This window comes from Oryzias latipes, chromosome 15, assembly GCF_002234675.1.
Source record: "Oryzias latipes chromosome 15, ASM223467v1".
Classification (NCBI taxonomy): Eukaryota; Metazoa; Chordata; class Actinopteri; order Beloniformes; family Adrianichthyidae; genus Oryzias; species Oryzias latipes.
Genome location: NC_019873.2, coordinates 23,702,068 through 23,722,067, shown reverse-complemented (window position 1 = coordinate 23,722,067; position 20,000 = coordinate 23,702,068).

Sequence of the window (20,000 nt, the reverse complement as noted above, 5' to 3'; positions counted from 1 at the left end):
GTTGGCGTCAATCTCCATTAAAAAGTTGTTAAAAGCCGAACACTAGTATTTCTGGCTTTGCTCTGACCATCTGAACCAGTTTGGTCTTTTTTCAGGTGGAGGGAATCAAAAAGCGTTTTCTCTAAATGATTAATCTCTCCTCCAATGCCAGTAGCCTGTCATTTCCATCATTTACAAACCTTCTGCCAGCTTTTCAAGGCCGTACTTGCTGAAACAATTATCTTGACATCGGCAAGTGCTTTCCCCGATATAAACAAACACCCCCACAGGCATGCTAAAAGTTCCCCTCCCTTTTTTTGAATAGGCCTGTAATTTTCACAGTTGCCTACAAATCTCTGCTTTCTCTTGGTTGGAGGAGTTCAATTCAGTCTAGTGAAAGGAGCTGCTGTGACATTCATTATTGACTTGCTTTTGATTTGATGGTACGCTCAACACAACTCAGTGGAGCCCCCGCTGAGTTTTTATGGCTTGCATCAAACCACCAAAGAGACCGTTGAGAAAATGACTTTAGTTCACACGCCAGAGATGAAATTTCAGACAAAATAACTGATACAAATAAAAAAGCTTTGATGGAGATTTCACAAAATAAGTCTTATAAAAGGTCGCTCAAAACTTTCAGTTTTTTCAGTGACAGATTTTGTAGCTAGTTTTATCTTTATCAATGTTTTCTGGCAAATGAATGTTTAAACATTTCAACATGCTTACAAGAACGCAAAGACATCAAACAAATCCATAATTTTAAGACAATATGTTATCAGTTGAAGACAATTCCAAGTTCCCATGTTTGCTTTTGTTTACTTTGTGGGGCAAAACGTCTGTATCCACAGCACGTTTTTTGTAACTGCTAGAATAATGTGCCATTTACCTTTCAGTATTGTTGATGGGGTCAGACAGTTCAGTACACCCCAGCTGCCAAAGCAGCTGATCTTATTAAGCTAAAAGCATGATACAGATTGAAAGAAAAACATTATTTCAGGGATTCTAAGTTGATTATAATCAGAAAGAAACATCAGGAACACAAGCTAGGCTCAGAAAGGAAGATTTTGGATTCATTTAATAAGCTACACAGGTGATTTGAGTCGTTTGACTAAAACTGTTATCTTAACAATGTGTGATTTGATGATTATCAGCGTCTTGATGCTTCAGGATGTCGTAAATGTTCCTCTCACTTTTTTTGTGATGAATTCACTTAATATTTATTATTTAAACATTGAATGGCTACTTTCTTTCTTTCTTTGATTGTAAATCAGCTATACAAATTTATGAAAAAACTCTTACATATATAGTATCAAAAATTTGATTTCTATGTCAGAATAAAACAATGGAACCAAAAAGATTTTTTTAAATCGGATTGATTGCATCAATGTGTAGGTTACATCTATGAAATAAAATAAAATATCTTATTGTAAAGAAGGGAAAAGACACAAAATTCTTTAATCATAATTACTTTGGTTTAAATATTTCTCAAACAATAAGTAAAATAGTTTAAGACAAAAAGTAATAAGAATCCTTCAAAAGTTGAGTATTCTGACAAAAATCTGTCAGAAAACTGCCCCTATTTTAGAATTTGTCGTTGCTAATATGTGGAAATTATGTGGTGCCAATGTATCCAGAAAACTATTTAGATTTAGAGGGAATAAAGTCAAACATTTTAATTAAACTTGGATTAATGGGATGGATATTCAGGGGGCCGTGTGGAAAGTAGCAGCAGCTTTAAATGACAAGACAAGGCAGGTCCCTACGGTGAGTTTAGGATATTTGTTTGAATGAAAATCTCCTTATTTGATACAAAGCTTGAACTGACCAACGTTAGATTGACTGCTGGAATACGCAGCATCTGTGTGTCCTGAATGTGGCGAAGGCCGGCACAAACATGACCACGAGGAGGATGATGATAACATTTTATTTCAGACATATACTCTAAAATGAAAGATAGAACAAGATTAAAAAAAACATAATGTTAGGAAAGTGTAAGTTTTGGTGGGAAACACTGTAAATAAAAACTTCTCTTACAAAGTGTGGTGAATATCTGGAGAGTGAGTCAGTTAGGGACATCCAAAATCCTGGAGATGAATCAGACCTGATAACGGAATCCAACGAAGCAAAAAATCCACTGGGATTCGAAGAGCACAATCTGTGAAGGAATCAAGCTTCGGTAAATTTAACGAAGCAAAGATGCCAGAGACGTAGATCAGGTCGAAAGGTAAAAACAGGGCAATGACCTACTAGGACCTGATAGTGTGGTGGAACCAGACAGAACCTTAAAAAATGGTACAGGTGAAAAGCATGATCGTTGTAATTTTACAGGAGGCCAGAAGGGATGGACAATAGGTTAGGTAACCATAGGAGTGACCAGAAACCTGAAAAATTTATTCAACTGTCCTTTGCCAGTATACCTCCTTGTTACAGAGATGCTTTGCAAAAAAGGGAGCACGGTTTCTATGTTGACTTCCCCCATCTTCTCATATGTTTTCTCATAGCAAGGATAGGAAAATGGAGGGTTTTTGCCACTCTATAGAAAACATATAATGACGTTGTATGTCAAATGTTATCAGAGAAGATTCTTTTGATGTAAGAAGTCAGGATTCGGAAAGATGTGGACCATACGTCTCTGTGTTTGATCACTGAATATTAAAAAAATGTCAATATATTTAACCAAAAACTTGAAGGCTGATATAGAGCAAATGTCAGATCACTAAAGTTTTAGTTTATTCAAGTAGGCATTGCTGGCCTTGCATCAAATATAAGTATGTTTCAGATCTGATTAAAAGAATCAGATTTTTTTCCCCCTGAGAAATATGTAAGGGTTAATGACCTTCGAAGTGTCCATTATCAGAAATTAATGCACTTCGCGGAAGCAACCATCTGACCACCATCTGACCACCATCCACACTTCGAAGGTTATTAACCGACTTATACCAGGGTCACAAAGAAAAAAAATTAATATTCAATCAGATTTAGCACTTTATTCTTTTGATTTTTTTGGCACTCTAAACATCAGATCGTTTTTGTCACAAAAAGCGGACTATTTAACGCTAAGCTGGCTGAGCCGACCTCTTACCGCTTGTTTTTGACCAGATGATGAAGCTAAAGGTTGTTTTAAAGAAGCCAGCGCAGTGATATGGAACACTTAAGGTATGTGACCGGAACTTCTTTTTTAGGTGTGCAGTATCGCTTTTTAATCCAAACCCAGCAGCCAATCAGAATTGAGTATTTATCCGGACCCTTGTATAAACAGGATTAATTTATAGGTTCAACCAAAAAAAATGAAAGTTTGATATTTTTTTTATGCTTTTACCACAGAACACAAAATTGCATTTAAATATTTACAGAAACATGTGTTAGAAGAATACAACATAATTTGCTATTGTGAAAAAAGGTAAATGTTTATGTAGATTGAAATTTTTTGTTTTGAGAAGAATCTCTTGCTAAATAACTGTTCCTGCTTTTCATCTGTTTATGGGCACCTATCCACTTACTCCAGCAGCTCTGGGTTTAAAGCTTTTGTCTTTCTAACCGCAGCCCCTGAGATATGGAGACAGCTCCTAGGTCTCGCCATGTTGCTTCACTGATTTTTTTTTTTTTTAAAGAAATTTCAGCCACAGGTGGTGAGGATTAAACTCAACTGAGGAAAATAAACTGGTTTTCTTTTATAGAAAAAAAAAACCTCATGCTCATTGTATAAAAAAATTTTTATTCATGATAAAAGAACTGGGTTGTAGAGACTGATTTGAACAGTAACGGCCCTTTGTTTAGGTTCCTGGTGTTCTAAGAACATATTACAAGCTTCTTCTTCTTTCCAGTCCATGTCTTCTCAAGCAAACATTGTGGAAAATGTTTGTAAAACATGTCAGTTCATCTGCTAAACAGTTTGAACTAAACTGTGTGCTGAATTATCAATCAAATATCATATAACCGGAACACATCCGTAAAGAATTTCAATGATAGGATTTATGCTCTCTTGTTTTCATGATCAGTCATGTTTCACGTACGTTAAGGTGCTGCTTTCACAAAAGAACCGTGTGGAAGAGTTGTCGAAAGTGGGCAGGGAATTCAAAGAAACTTCTCACCTTCCTTAGGTTTTGTTTGCTTTGAGAGCGGGAGGATTCAACTTCCTGGAAATGTCTCACAGTTTCAACAGCTGCTGGTCTGGGGATGGTGATTGCTGTAATAACCTTAAGCAGAAAAAAGTAGAACAAAACAGATAATTCTATCAGTCCTTTGGCTGTTTGATAAGGATCCCCACTTCTTCACTTCACAGACTTAATAGTTTTCATATTTTTTCTCAGATACATACCGTGGGCTGACTTTTATATTTTTTGTACTCTGGTTACCTATGTGCTTTCACACTGTTATGAACTGCACCAGAGTTCACTTGCAACTATACTGGGACAGCCATTTTCAGATGAAGCAGTAAGTTTGTTTTGATCTAAAACATCCATCGAAAAAGTTGACTTTGATAAAGAGTAAACTGGTGTTGACCAATTCAGCCTAATGTGAAAGAATTTTAAAAAATGACTTTATCCTAACAAAGTTAGCACCCAAAAATATCTGTATGTTGGATAATAAAAAAGTACAATTTACAAAAAAAAATGTATAATGATCATTCAACAGTGGTTTGTTTAAAAATAACCAAAATCTACATATGTAGAAGACTGGGGTTGAAATTGATTGAATAGCAGTTAGAAAAAGCTTATAGGCGTGACGTAGATCTACCACGCAAGCCACAAACAAGCTCCATTCTATTCTGATGCATCCACGTACGTCTCTGTTTTCCTCGTCCGAGCAGGCATCTGGCTCAAAACTGTATGACTGGATCGCTCCGATATTGCATGCCACTGTTATTGCACTGTGTGTAGAGAGTGTGTAAACAGAGGGATAATGGGAAATGGAGCTGGGCTTCCACCGTGCCAACAGAACTCAGAGGCGAATTCCTAATGAACTCCTGCCGGTCTGCATAAACTATGTCCTAGAAAATGACACGATTTCTTTTTCTATCTTGACTATAAACGGCATGATCATAATTAAAAGACGACTGTTACACCTTTACAATAGATCACAAGATAATCAGAATGGGAGTATAAATAAAGAATCAAAACACATCAAGCTAATAGTCAAGGAACTAGTACTTTATATGAATGAATTTAAAAGCTAAATATCCATGTGTGTCATATTGCCTTCACCTCACATCTCCTTTTCATCAGCACAGGACCGAATGAGCTCTCCAGGGAGGCCTATCTGTAAAAACAGATATTGAGTTTGTTGTCTCAGCTCCAGGAGGGAGAGAAGATCCGTTTTCAGATGAATCCTTAGGGGGTTCTGAAACGGATGTTTATTTATTTTTCATTCAGAAAGACTATCAGTAAAACTTGAGTCTAGGAATTAGCAACAGTCCTTAACCTACAGATCATCCTAATCCAATAAAGTTAGTGGTCACTGCCGCTGGCTAATACTGGTATAACAAACCATGATGACGTGAAGACTTCTAAGCAAGCATCTGTGTTAAGAGATAAGCAGCACATCTAATTTTATCAAAATTGCGGAGTCCAAAAAAAGACAGGCAGCATAAAAAGGATTTGTGGAGAATTGTGTTAAAACTACTTAACAGCTTGGTAAAATATTTCCAAACCAACCTTTAAACTTTCAGGGTAACACAAGGTATCTGCGTTAGACAGGAAGTTTTGATGTTTTGTCTCAAGAGCCCCAAAACCCTTGTGGGGGAATTGCCATCAGGGGACTGCAAACCCCCACTGACCTCTGACCTCTCAGATGGGACGCCTATGACATGAAGGACACTAAAGGGTTTTAACATAAGCATTTAAGTCAGTGTATAAAGTAGAGATGAGATGTTGGGTAGCTGGAAGGTATAGGAAAGGGAGACAGGGAGAAGTGCAGGACGGTAGAGTGCGGCCCCCCAATAAGTGTTAAAGATAATAAAAAGAAAAAGGGCTTAGGAAGTTTCAGAGGCTGTTGGTGAAAAACCGCAGGACAAATGAGAGGTTCTGTCTTCCAGAAGCTCTTGACTGGCAACAGCTGAGTCAACAACAAGTCACAAGAAAACAAGTGTGAAGAATCCTCCTGATTGCAGATAACAGAGAACCTATGCCTGTTTGATGCTGCCTCACACATGTCCTGGACCCTAAGAGAAAGGGAATGTAGCGTTCATCATCTAAAGATCATTCTTAGCATACATTGTAATGTTAAGAAATATAAGGAGAAACATTTTAAAAAGTAAACTAATATTTTTTAACATGGAACGCACATTTAATTTATTGTGTACTGTCTTAATAAATAAAACACACGTGAATACATGTAATGTGTGATTGTAGGTAGACTAAAAGCAAAACAAACACGTCAATAGCACAAATGTGTATATTTTGAGTTTAAAAGCATCTTTTCATTTAACTAAAAGTTTTTTTAGCTCATCATAAACAAGAATGCATCAAAAATGACAGTTTGATCATGAAAACACCAGAAGGTTGCTTCATGATCACTTAAACCTTTTATTTACGCTTTCATGCTCAAAACTTTTCTGTCAAAGTGTAATTAGCAACTTATTCCATATTTTTTCTGTACATTTCAATGCATTAGCTAGAATTCTTAATTATGCTACATTAAAATTTAAAGGAAAATGAGAATGAGTGGCTTTCAGGTTGTCAGTGAAAATGTGCTTCACTTGGAAGACATCTTAAGCTTTGTTTGCCGACAACATGAAGCAAAGAAAACATGACTGTGCCAAAATTCACAAAAAAATTCAAATAATTGCTGAAAAGTTAGAAACAGTACAAGAAAAACAAATTGTATCACAGTGAAGTAAGGAACTGTCTGTGTCTCATTCCCTAAAGAGTAAAACAAATTTAAACTTTAGGAGAAATGTGTTGTATCCAAAAAGCATATGTAAGCAATGAAAAGTCAGCTGTTTGTTGGGGATTAGTTGTTACGCCTTATTTTGTGTTAAAGACATTTCAATGTGATGCAAAGAATGAAAGCTGATAGGCAGGTGAGACCTCACACAGCTTTGTTGATGTAGGACAATTGGAAATACAACAGATTGAGTAAAAACAACAAATACTTTTATTTTGTCTGCAAGCACAGGCTTTCTAAAATCATCACCCTTTTTTTCTCTTTCTCTGTGGCTGCTCATTTGTTTGATTAGTTTCTAATTTCCAATTATTTTGAAGATCTGCTATGGCCTACTTTGCAAATGAAGACAAAGGACAGACTGTCACTGCAATCTATTTTGAAACTTTCAAGGGTCTTGAAGGTTTCAATATTGGATCCAGAACACAAAGAAAAAAAAATATTTATGTTCCGGAATATATTTTGTTTATTTTTAGTTTTAACTCATAACTTTATTCATTATACCTAAAAACACACACCCGACAGCCAGGAAATAGCATTCATGTTATTACATCAAGAAAGTAAAACATTTAGTAAAAAATGTTGCACAAATAATAGAAATGAAGTTAAATATGAAAATTGTAAAAATGTATTAATTAGAAAATGAAAAGCCTGGATCAATATGTGGACAATCATGAAATTATTATATGTTTAATATGTAAAAATGTACGCACAAAATATCATAAGATTGGGAGTGTACGATTTTGACTTAACTGATTTCTTTTTTGAAAACTTTTTTACTTACTGTTTATCATATATATTTAACTATTTTATTTTGTGTTTAGAAAAAAAAAGAAATCAAATCAAATAGGCATAGAACAGGCATGCCATTAAAATCTGCAAACCCGCATTTTTTATTTTTATTTTATAAAAACCAAGCACTGATCAAACTGTTAACCTGAGTTTGAGGCTTCAGGATGGTGACAACATGCAGCAAATGCCACATTAAAAGACTGTTTTTTCATGATTCCCATTTCATTAAGCTGCTTCCTTCAGTGGAAGTTTCTTAGCTCTCATTTTCAACCACCTGTAATGTCAGGGGAGCATTTAAAAAAGACGTAAAACCATTTATTTCAGACAGATTATGCTGACTCTGCTGTAAATGCTCTGGACATTTCCTTTTCCAATTATCCTCAGGGCTGCAGTTTTCCAAAGTATATTTTCACAGTATGCAATGGATACACTTTATTCCCAGTTTCCATTACATCAGTGTGGGTTAATTCTATTGACAAAATTACACAAATTCTTACTCTTCAATGTGTTTTCAATAAATTATTTTTGTTATCATTGTGTTATATTTGTTCAAATTTTATTTAGTTTCTAAAGAAAGTATAGTTTACATTAAAAAGCCTTCCAAGAAATGTTTTGTTTATGCTGCAGAAAGATTGTCCAACTTTTCCTGTTTTTCTTTCTTTTTTTGTCTTCAGCAGTCAGTTTCCCTGCACATCGACTTAAACTCACTCCAGGTCATTATAAATATGCAAGGAGATAACAGGACTTCCAACAGCTATATCCCAAATGTGGAAACAATGGTGTGTGCTGAAAAGGCACAATCAAAGTGGCATGACCTTAAACTCTTTCATCCAAACATACGAGCAGATGGTGAATGCGTGAAAAAGTGTCCCATGCAGTAATCACAAAACTAAGATAATAAAGCCATAAAACAGCAAACCTGTGATTTTCTAACAATCACATTTTCTTTTGTCTGATGGCAGATCAGAAAGATTAAGGGTCAGGGTTAAGGGTTTTAACCTTCTGGGGTTCAAACTCTATTCTTGGATAAAGTTGATTGCAAGAAGGCGGTAGAAACACTGACAATGACATTTTATGGTTTCTGAGCATTTTGGACAGAAACAAAGGTGCATATTTAAATAATAAAAATAATAACAATTGATACTTTATTTATCCAACAAAGGGGAAATTCTTCTCCGCATTTTGGCCCGTCCCCCGGGGGGAGCGGTGAGCTGCAGGCTGGCCACGCTCAGGGGGCGACAGCAGGTTGCGTAGAGCGGGGATCGATCCACCAACCCTTTGGTCTTTTGGACCACCTGATCTACCGCCTGAGCTAAACTGCTGCCCTACATTTAATAAATAGGGCATTTACGTTTTTTTTGTTCCTTAAGTGTAGAAAATCATTGAAACAAAAAGCAGATTTTTGCAAACATGATTGACCCCCCCCCCCTCCACTGTTTTCCAGTTTGTCAATTTACACAGCAGGATGAGAAAAGGCAGCAGAGGTGACAAGAGTCAAAAAGGAAGGAAAGATGTTGGTAACGAAAGGAAAGGGACATGGTTGGCAGCAGCCAGGAACTGAATTTTCCATGGTTGGATCCCTTGATTATATTAAACTTTAGACATAAAATTTGCAGGAAATAGTCGAGGACAAACAAAGACATTACAAAATAGAAAGGAAAAGCGCTCATTTTTCATTTTCTTTGTCTGCTCTTTACTCTTTCTTGATTTCTCGGCAGAGTTAATGTCTCCCTGCTGACCTGCAGCCACAAATGTTCATTATTCATTACTTACTGACTCTTCTGCTCGGTATCAGATTAGGTTGCATAGGACCTAACACTATCTTGGCTGTCAGACTCACCAATTTATCTTTTCCTGAGTTTGACTTTCAGTTTTTCAGCAGCGCTCTTCATTTGTCTGGATAATCTCTCATATGCGTATATAATCTGTCAGACCTGTACAGTCCTGGTAAGGTGTGTGGAGTCGCAGTCCGAGGTCATATTCTGACCACAAACCTCAGATTGTCTTATAGTCTTGACTTTTCACTTCTTTATGGATCCAACTTATTTAAGTGTATGTTTTATGGGAAGACGGGACACATAATACATCTGTGATTTGTGCCTGATGTTTGGTCAACTTGCCAAAATGCTGAAAGCCTAGAAGCCAGAATGTACTGGGGAGAAAAAAAAATAACAAGACAAAGACTGAAAGTGGTTAGTATGACCCCACACAGGTGACCTTTGACCAGAAATTTGATGGTCTGTATAAATGATTTAGTGCCAAACGTTATGTTCTTGTTATCTAAAAATGTGTTTCACAAGAAAGAGCATGAGCTCCCACACAGTGTTTCTAAACTCTGGAGGCTCATCCCAGTGCAGAAATCAGTGGAATCTGGTTGAAAAAGGGTACAATTTGAAGGGGGAAAAAATCTGTTGCAATCATTTTTTTGTTGTTTTAAAGCCGAAATTTGATGAAATAAAACCTAAACCAGATATTGGGTGATATAGGAAAACAAAGGAATTTTTTTTTCTTATTTTGTGAACATTTTCTAGACAAAATCAGTATAAACGATTGAAATATCAAATAAAGGTGAGAGAAGCATTACCATTATGAATTAAACTAAAGAACTAAACTTTAAAGAAATAGTTATGAAATAAGAAGAATTTTTTAAGATGAAAATCTTAATTTTGACTGTCAGAAAGGTGAGAGAAAAAAACAAAGTAAGACTTACCTGATTTATTCCACTGAATCGTATTTTCCCCCGTGCAAAAAAAAGGTTTTGAACACCAGTGTTGCAATGAATTCATTAATTCATATTTAGTTTTTTTTTCCAACTGTAACAGTTGTCTACGGACTTTTTTCATCCAAAACCCTCCTATCCTTTGCAAGCTAAAATCATTTTGCATTTCCCCTGTTCTTTCCCCATCTCAAACATTCAGATCATCAAGTTGCCAAGTGTCAGGCCCCATTTAAGATTCGAGAATTAAGCTAGGTCCAGAAATAATATTATGTATTGCTTTATTTCATGTACTTGGCATTATTCACATGTTTAAACCCACAAAGACAGATTTGCTGTGAAATGTGATTTATTCAAGATAACTTTAAATAACTTCTAATGTTTTTTCAGCTTTTACTTTTTTTTCTTCATTTTTATGTGGTAGATAGCCTCATATTTTCCCATTTATTTATGGATTTTTGCTGTTTATGTATCTGTTCACCAACTGAAAGACAGAAATGTAAAGTATTCTTCAGCTGGCAAAAGGCAGTCACGTTGCTGATAAAGGCTATTCTCCAAGATAGAGATGAAAACAGATGAAGAAATAGACAGTGGGTGATAGAAAAAAAGAGAAATGAAGAATGAAAATTAAAGAAAAGTTAAAACTATCAAAGAAAGAAGTCAGCATAGACTACATTGAAATAAAAGTGTTGAGCATGTTGCAGGGAGAAGGCTTGCTTATTGGCAAGATGCAGGCCTGTGATCTAAAGCAATGTCAGGCCTATCAGTAAATGGTCAATCATCGGCTAATCTTTATAAAATAAGATTAAACAAATTACCTGTTTTCTTTGGGACTCTTGCTTCCTCCATACACAAATCGCCAGAAAGAGCATCCATCGATTTTTAATCGCTTAAACCTTGCCTGCTTAAAAAATACGTCCCGCTTGGTCAAACTATAGCCCGTTTTCTACTGCCTTGAAAAAACTTTTTGGAAAACCAAGATAGGAGAGCTTTGAAAATGCATTAAACACAGAGCTGGTTGCTGCTTGGATTAAAGATTTAAAATACAAGGTCTACTTCCTCCAGTGACATTCTTATTTTTACTTTTTTTAATGTCAGTGATTGATCGTTTCTTGATAAGGAAGCAAAGGTTCTTCTACAACCAGCTTACTCTTATCAGTTGCTGATGCTCTGAGACCAAAGCGACCACATCCAGGCAGCACATTGATTGATTGATTGATTGATTGATTGATTGATTGATTGATTGATTTCTAGCATTGTAGTCAAAGAAATAAAGAATGTACACAGATTTATCAAACTCATTACAGAAATTATGAAATGCATAAATAAATAAATAAATAAATAAAAAAATGACACTTAAATCCCATTTGCTTAATTAAATCCAACAACTTTCCTGATTAGCATTGTATTGATAAAAGTCTTTTGGTTTTTCAGACTTGGAAAAGTCTGTATGAACCGCAAATTTATGTTAGTTATGTACAATGTGTTTTAACTGTATTTTAGCAAGAATGTCACTGTTGTTTCTGTGGAGTAAGGCATGAATGGGCTATGGCTTCTTTCCTCCTGTCTTGAGATTAAAGGCTTTTTATAAAAATACTCAGTGTAACAGTGGTGGACATGCAAATGTGAACTATGCATAAAATTCCAATATCATTAAATTTTTACTCGGTGCATTTGTTAGGAGGCTCTCCAAAGACAGTTTTAACCTATATTTTACCAAGAAAAATTGCATGTTCTTTTAAAATTTCGAAAACAAAAGCTAATGAATTAACCCCACAATTGACCATTAAACTATTGTGAGCACATGCAGAAATCAATATGCAGTTATGCCAAGCATGATACGATTTTGAGTTTTTCCATGTTCTTGGACACTTTGTTGCTGCACCGACTTCATACTGTGCAGCTCAGTGTGACCCTTTAGATGGGGCATGTTTCCAATCATGCTGAGTGGGGACAGAGGCCATCTTATAAGGGATAAAGGGCAAGTGTGTCAGATAGAAAGGAGCAGAGTGAGTGTCTCACAAAGCCTTTGACTAATTTATGACTTCCAAAGCAGATGGGTGCTTGATCCGAACACCTCGGCTAAGAGTGATCCCTGTGTTCGATATGATCCATGGGTCAAACCTAAAGTAAATCATACATTCTAATTTTTCCAGATCTTTGTAAGACTTTATCATCCCTCAAATAAGCCCTGTTGTTGATTAGACCGACTCCACACAGACCCTGAGGTCTCCCCTCGTTGCTCAATTTTAGTTGATAATTTCTGGACATACACAAAGAATAATTTGTATTCATGAAAGAGATCTACAGAAGACATTGTTATTAATGTATCTCTTTGAACTAAGACGTTTATCATTCATTCAAAGCTTTATAGGTTTACCAAATGCAGCAGAAATTTGTATTATGTTGTATTAAGACATTTTTTTCTTTTCTTTTCTTGCTCTCATTTTGTGAAGTAATTTTCCAGAATCTGATGCAGAATAAACAGAAATAAACCAAAACCTAAACCGTCTTTGAATTTGAGCATCGTATGAGTTATTGTTGTAATCAGTAAAATGTATGATTTGTATCTTTTTGCATCCAGTCTCATTTCTGCTTGCAACATTTCAGCTATTTCTTGTCCTGCCGCCATGAGGCACTCCTCCAGGTTTAACTTATTTTTCTTTAATAGACATCATCCATTGAGCTTTACATTTTTTGCCAAGTTAGAGTCATGTTTTGTGGCCTCCTGAATCTTTACATTACTTAATGTCCCACCTAAGCTGAATACATGAGAGCATACAATGCCAAATAATTCTCAAAACATATGAGATCCATTATGGTCTAAAATAGTTGAAGTAGCCAATTTTTAAAGAACAGCCTGCTTAACAAATTATAGCTCATGCCAATGGTTCATCTCATAAAAAACACAGCATTGCAAGAAGTGTTGAGTTGCTTCCTGTTCCCAGAACATCTAGATTATGTGTCAATAAAGTGACAGGAAGAGGGGGTTTTGAACTTGGAGCGTGGCCTGATCCTTGTTACCCGGTTTGGTCTCTTCCAGCTCTTGTCTTGGTCTTTTTCTTTTTATCAGCCATGATTCAGAGCAAATGTTGTTGTTTTAAGCTTGGAGGCACACACTCTTAAATGAAACAATAACTCCCCTGCATTAGTTTCGGTGCCCTGATGAACTTTTGAGTGATTTCCTAAGCAGTGTACGTTTCAGTTTGGTTTATCTCTGTGGGTCACTCCTGTGTTGTTGGACTTGAGCTTGCTGAAAATTTGCTGTGCTGGTCATACATTTTCCAGTTAGTTGTGCTGTTAGTTTGCAGATGTCCTGCAGTCATAGATATGGGTTTTTAGCAAATCATCATTATCATAAAATCTGACATGTTTTGCTTTGCATCAAGAGAGACATAAACAACAGAAATGTTCAAATGGTTAAAGATGCATTGCATGTATCAACAATAATCTTATGTGACACCAGAAGATGAAAAACCTTCTATTAATGAAAATGGTGTTTTAGGGGTTTTAACGTATTCTTGTGGTATTTTTCTGATGGTGTAATGTCATTCATTCATCTTCTAAACCCATTTTTGCTCGTCACGGGGCTGTAGGAGCCTATCCTGGCCACTCATGGACGAAGGCAGGGTACACTCTAGACAGGTCGCAGGGCCACAACCACACACCCATACACACCTAGGGACAATTTAGAGTAACTAATTAACCCATGAAGCATGTTTTGTGATGGTGGGAAGAAGCCGGAGTCCCCAGAGAAAACGCATGCATAAACGGGGGAGAACATGCAAACCCCCGTTGGTGATTCTGTTTTAGGTCCAGGACTTGAATCAGGGCCTTCTTACTGTAAGACAAGAGCGCTAACCACTGTGCCACTGTGCTGCCAGGTGTAGGTCATTTAATACAGATGATATCTAAAGATCAAGATTAATATTGCATTTCTGAGTACTTCTTCATTCACATGGGCTCAGGCGGTTGAGCAGGTCATCCAATAATCGAAGGGTTGGCGGTTCGATTCCCGTTCCCCCCAGTCAACTGTCGTTGTGACCTTGGCCAAGACACTTCACCCTCCTAGCTTCCAGTGGGGCTCCACTGGTGTGTGAATGTGCATGAATGTCCCGGTGATGGTCAGAGAGGCCATGGGCGTGTACTGGTAGCCACGCCTCTGTCAGTCTGCCCCAGGGCAGCTGTGACTACATCAGTAGTTGACCATCACCAAGTATGAATATGGAGTGAATGAATAATGCACACATTGTAATTGCTTTGAGGAAAAGCGCAGATAAACCCAATCCATTATTATTATTATAAATTGAAAGATTAAAAAGAAATTAACACAATGCATAATACACCATCTTCCATGTAGAAACCAGGTAGTAAAAATGTTTCTTCAAACAATATATTGAAAATCTAAGCTGAGAATTGTTCTAATGTGCAGAATTTTCTCCAATTTTTTTGTCAAGAAAAATAAAACCTACTGGATTGACAATGTGTGAGATCACTTGCTAACATAAGAGAGGCCAGCAAAGAAGTTGGGAATAAAAAAAATATGGGTATGCGCCTTCAACGTCAGAATTATGTGAATTCTTCATGAACTTTTGTGAAAACAAAACGATTTATCCGTCATCAAGCTGTTAAAAATAAATGTTGGCAGACCTATTTTTTTTTTCTTCTCCATGGAAAACAATTGCATCCTACGTCTAAAACAGAATTTAAAGCACAAGAAAAAAAGAAAACATTCATAACTAGGACTTTTGTCGAACATCAACTCTTCATTTTTCTCTGTCACATCCAAAGCCTGAAATTTAAGCTGTAGCCTGATGAGTGTGACAGCTTGATGACTGTGAACCCATGTTTTAATAAACTGTGGGTTTAAACTTTGAAAAAGCCCAATAAAAAATGAATTATGCCTTAGTTTAGGAATCACCAGTTCAGCCTTTTTCTTATGTGCTGCGCGGAAATCCCTCAGCTTGTGTTTCAGCTTGTGCTTTGCCAGGTTCCCACTGCCACTGTGTGTGAGTAAAACAGTCTCAGCTGCATTGCTTTGACCACAGATGTGTCTGCTTGGAGCCACATAAGACAGAGGATGGCATCACTGGAGAGCAGGCTCGCACACTGACTTGAACACGAAGAGACACCCACATGTGTACACGCAGTCACGCAGAGTGGTTTCGTGTAACATGTCGCTGCAACATGTAGTTTCATCCTGACTCCTCCTGGTGTGGTTTGCTCCAGCTGTGTTTGAGGTCTATAATGAACATTTCTGTGTGAACTCCCGCTAATCAGTTGACACAACCCGACCAGGAAGAGATAGTCATGCAGGGCATTATCCAGGACCAGCCCGCACACAGCTGTGTGCACTAAAAAGACCAGTTTAAGGACTTTACCGAGGATACACACGTCTGTAGTTGAACCCTCAGTACGGTTTTGTTCACACATAAAACTACACCTGCTACTGAGTAAAAATCACAGACTGATAATGTGTGGTGCAGCACAGCAGAGGCCTGACAGATCCGAATGAGAAGCATATCACCCCTGTAATTACTGTCAAGATATGTTTAACTCAGACAGGAGAGCAGACGGGAGACATTAGCGCACAGCCGAATACAATGTGGTTTAAATTTACATTACTGACAATCGAGGTTTGCTCAGTTCATTTATTTATTACCTAGTTTGTGGTCTCATCTCTTCTAATCTTCTTCCCCACTCGTTTTTTTAGCAGAGCCTCAAAGTTGTCTATGCATTTTTCAATCACACTTTCCCTAATACTCTTTTCACAATCCATCTAATCTTTTCTGTCACAGTTCAGCTCTCATGCTAATTGGAGCATTTACATTGCTCGTTCCTTTATTTTATCATTTCTCACAAAGCGTTTTGTGTTTTGTCTCATCTTCCATCTACTTTCGTTACACCTTGCATGCTCCACATCCTTTTAGTGAACGTCTTCCTCTGATTGCTCTCTACTAATTCCATCATCAACTCGTCTTATCTTCAGTTTCCTTGCAGAAGCGACAAGTACTTTCTCGTCTGTCTTTTTTTTACCTTTGCCTCAAGTTTCTGCGTGAGGAAGCCCTCCTCAGCAACTCTTCCTCTGATTGCTCTTTGTGCAGCTAAATTTTGGAGTTTCCTTTTATTTATTTTTTTCAAGAAATATCCCACATAGAATGGAGTCTTACCAAAGTTCTAATGTGTCACCCTTTGATATAGACTCCAACCGGTTTGGGGTAGCAAAAGAGTTATAAACTAAAAGCCAAACAAGAGGAAAAGCTCCATATAGTTGATTAAATTGGTGTTTTGAAATGTTCTTGTTTTTTTCCTCTTTATATAATATTGTCTTTAAATCACGCTTAATATAGAATGACACTCCAACCGGGCATCAGACTTTGTCTGTGATTTGTTCAGCCTCTGAACTGGTTTAAACTCCCCAGTCTTCGTGGTTCTTGGTGGAGACGTGACTGTATGGCTTCATGAATGAGGAAGACTATTGTGCAAGTTTGTGGATTTTGTGTAACTATTTAGGAAAGAGATGAAAAATGAGAGTTGAATCTGGTGGTCTAATACTACAAGCAGAAAGTATTTACATTCTCATGGCTGCCTGTTGACAGATCTTGAAAAATTTTAACTCAGACTGCCGTCGGTCAAGCCACAGGATCATATTAGAAGCTAATTAGGACATTTTTATTGATCAGCATGACCGGCACAGGCTCCAAGAAAATACAGCAGTTTGACATTTCTGGAAACCACAAGAGCACTTTCCTAAGCCAAAGGATCCCAGAGTATATTTAACACTAAGACATGTTGTTTGAGCCAATCTTGAATGAGGTTTTTTTTTTCTAACCACCCAAAAAGTGGTTTTGGTGCTTGTGCTAACCAGGGAAAAGTTTGAGGAAAAGCTGAAAAATATCCTTGCCCTACCACAAAGTGAAAAGTGTGTCATACGTAAAGACATGCGCAAAGACATACATATGCATGTGTATATACTTATATGTGTGTGTGTGAACACAAGAATTACACTGTTTGAGTTAGACTTGGGTTTGTCAGGTCAACACAGCCTCTGTAACTGTTTCAAATGGGGATGTAACACCTTTATGTCACATTCAACTATATTAGAACATTAAATAGATGCCTTTGAACATTAAACGGATGGGTTTACGTTTTTTGTAACTACCAATCTGCAACTATATACTCTGACACCCAGCCAGCCCCGTATCTCTTGCTACACATCAACAGGACTGTGCCAGACAGCTCTCGATTTAAAATATTAGTTCTAAACTTCAGCAGGGCAAACAAAAAAACTTGTGAAGAAGAAATGTATGCAAATTAGTGGTTTACCTGTAAACTGCAGAACTCTAAGAGGTATAGTATTTTCTGTTTGTTTATTTGTCCTATATTACAAGAAAAATTAATATTTTTTTACTTCAGCTTTTTAATTTGCTTAAAAAAGCACAGATCTTGACCTTTTTTTAAGTAACTTGCAATAAACCATTTTTAATTTTTTTTTTTAATGATGACTTTGTTAATTGTGTTAAAGTAAACGCCCCATGCATAAAAGTAACTGGCCTTGTTTGCAGCATTGTGGATCAAACCAAATCGGCCAAGTTTCATCTTCCTTTAAATGGGGCAACACACAAAAAATATTCTAAAAACTATACATCATTCTCAATGCCTTTGTGAAAGGCTTGAACATTATTTTAAAATCTCCTTTTCAGAAGTGTTGCTTAATTTTTCCAAAGCCCTGACCTTTACTTTTATTGCCCATCTCCTCGTCAGTTTGTCATGGTGACAAGACAAGTGAGGAACTTATGCAAACTTCAAAGGGAAGCTTACCAAATGAAATGGTGACACATCTTTTTAACAGCTGTTAAAAAACTTTTCTTTCAAGAAAAGATGCTAAATTTGCAGTTACTATAAACCGTGCTATCTTTTTTTTAATATAAAACTTTCTGAAGTTAATTTTCTTTATTTGTCAGGTTTGTGCCCTTTAGTTTGCTTTCAGTTATGTTTTCTTGGTTCTTGAAATTTTCAGTTTTCAGGCTTGCTTTTTCTCAGTCACAGTCTCACCTGGTTTCATTTGCTAATTTTCCACCGCTTTTTTGATTAAAGTTAATTTTCCCCAATGCATTTAAGTGTCTGGGTTTTCTGTGTTGTCTTTGTCACAGTGTTTGAGGTTTTCTTTTGTTTCTGAGTTAGTTTATTAATCCTTTAAGGATGTGCCATACGTCTGGTGTCCTGCATTTTGAGTCCCAAACCACTGCTTGATGACACTGTTCTCCCGCTTCACCAGTCTTTATAAAATGTTTTTATCCTTCAGGAATTTGCATGGTCCCTGTCAGCTTATGAAGGCCCTCCAAACTAAAAATATAAAACTGGGAGGGCTGGTTACTGGTGATAACAGATGAAACACCCCATAGCCGTTAGAGAGAAGATAGAAGATGTATTGCCTGTACACAGATTGTATAAACTCACATACCCGACTTTTATAAAGAAAAATAAACGTGGGGATGCATATTTGTGTGTGCTGTAATGACAGAAAATCTTTTAAAAAAAAGATAGCCATATCCTTCACATTTCAAACAACCTCTTTAAATCTTCCTGTGTTTGTTATTCTACTGTCACAATGAAAAGGAGCACATAACAGCAGAATTAACAGAATCTACTGCACCCTCTGGGGTTTGCACCGTAGCCTCCTACACACTATAAATCTACAAACCCCTTCTATTCAAAAAAAAGGCAGCAATTGTTATCATCCATTTAAGATAAACAACTTTGCCTTCCACCAAATCCTTTGAGCTTGGTGTGGCCTGTCAAACTATTTAACTAGCTGAACTTCACCTGAATTATTATGTTAAGAAAACAACCACAGTACAAAAACATGTCTTCTACGCATCCAACAAAAAGCTAGCAAGTATTGGTTAAATGTACAAAGAAGAGAGGCTTGCATGCATTCCACTTTGCAACTCAGCCTTACAATTATGACACGATGAAATAATTCTGTATTTATTCTGATTATAGGTAATTTATTAAAATCTTAAAAGCACAGCCTTTTCTGATGCTTTTCTGTGGTTGTCTGTATTCACCATTCAGAAGAAAATGTGCAAATCCCAGCAATTTATACTTCTTGTCTTCTATTGTTTAAAACACCTGAAGTATCATGTTTGCACACCTCTGAGGATTTGAAAAAAATAATGTTACATTTAAAACAGTTTATTTCCTCTTTTTGTTCAGAAATAAAAAGACAACTCACATAAGTGAAGCCCCCCTCAATACATGCCCTTCATGACCAATGGATGAGAGCAATAGCTATTCCAATATAATAATGTTTGCTTACACAGAAAATACAGTTTGAAAAGAACACTATCTTCTCCAAAGGATTCATCAACAGTGAAAGGCAGGGAGAATATTTCAATTAAGTTGTTGTCGCAAGGCACGACAAATAAACCCCCTCTGGATGCAGATACTTAGCAATATTTACATTTTAGACATGCACACAGGGTGATCTTCTCAAAATTGAAAGGAATTATGCTTTTCAAGAAAACAATGTTTTATTTCTTCAAACACAACTTATTTTCTGCTGCAGTTACATGTGATGTGCCCGACTTGCATAGTGCAACTGGAACTGAAAAATTCACTGCACAAC